Genomic DNA, 1,144 nt, shown 5'->3' with positions numbered 1-1,144 from the left:
ATCCAATGGAATCTCTATGGTCTCAGTGGGAGCCTCAGATTCCCATGGTTCCTCATTAGGGAACTCATTGGAGGCTAGTGGGTGTCCATTGAGATCTTCCTCAGTGGCGTTCACTGCCTCTCCCTCCTCTCCAAATTCGGCCATGTTGATGGCCTTGCACTCTCCTTTTGGATTTTCTTCTGTATTGCTTGGAAGAGTACTAGGAGGGAGTTCAGTAATTTTCTTGCTCAGCTGACCCACCTGTGCCTCCAAGTTTCTAATGGAGGACCTTGTTTCAGTTATAAAACTTTGAGTGGTTTTGATTAGATCAGAGACCATGGTTGCTAAGTTAGAGGTGTTCTGCTTAGAACTCTCTGCCTGTTGCTGAGAAGATGATGGAAAAGGCTTGCTATTGCTAAACCTGTTTCTTCCACCATTATTATTGTTGAAACCTTGTTGAGGTCTCTGTTGATCCTTCCATGAGAGATTTGGATGATTTCTCCATGAAGAATTATAGGTGTTTCCGTAGGGTTCTCCCATGTAATTCACCTCTTCCATTGAAGGGTTCTCAGGATCATAAGTTTCTTCTTCAGATGAAGCATCCTTAGTACTGCCTGGTGCAGCTTGCATGCCAGACAAACTTTGAGAAATCAAATTGACTTGCTGAGTCAATATCTTGTTCTGAGCCAATATGGCATTCAGAGTATCAATCTTAAGAACTCCTTTCTTCTGATTAGTCTCATTGTTCACCGGATTCCTTTCAGAAGTGTACATGAATTGGTTATTTACAACTATTTCAATTAGTTCTTGAGCTTCTGTAGGCGTCTTCTTCAGATGAAGAGATCCTCCAGCAGAGCTATCCAATGACATCTTGGACAGTTCAGACAGACCATCATAGAAAATACCTATGATGCTCCATTCATAAAGCATGTCAGAAGGACATTTTCTGATCAATTGTTTGTATCTTTCCCAAGCTTCATAGAGGGATTCACCTTCCTTCTGTCTGAAGGTTTGGACTTCCACTCTAAGCTTACTCAATTTTTGTGGAAAGAACTTTGCCAAGAAGGCATTGACTAGCTTTTCCCAAGAGTTCAGGCTTTCTTTAGGTTGTGAGTCCAACCATATTCTAGCTCTGTCTCTTACAGCAAAAGGGAATAGCATAAGT

The 1,144-nt window shown here is 41.8% G+C and overlaps 1 non-coding gene across 1 annotated transcript; it reads left to right on the top strand.

The window, feature by feature from the left end:
- Nucleotides 1-903: 903 nt before the first annotated feature.
- Nucleotides 904-1,011, top strand: LOC127745123 (small nucleolar RNA R71). The gene has a single exon (XR_008006319.1). It is a non-coding gene; the product is annotated as a small nucleolar RNA R71 (small nucleolar RNA).
- Nucleotides 1,012-1,144: the final 133 nt, after the last annotated feature.

This window comes from Arachis duranensis, chromosome 2 (genome assembly GCF_000817695.3).
Source record: "Arachis duranensis cultivar V14167 chromosome 2, aradu.V14167.gnm2.J7QH, whole genome shotgun sequence".
NCBI classification, from domain to species: Eukaryota; Viridiplantae; Streptophyta; class Magnoliopsida; order Fabales; family Fabaceae; genus Arachis; species Arachis duranensis.
This window is presented reverse-complemented; position numbering and strand designations above follow the sequence as displayed.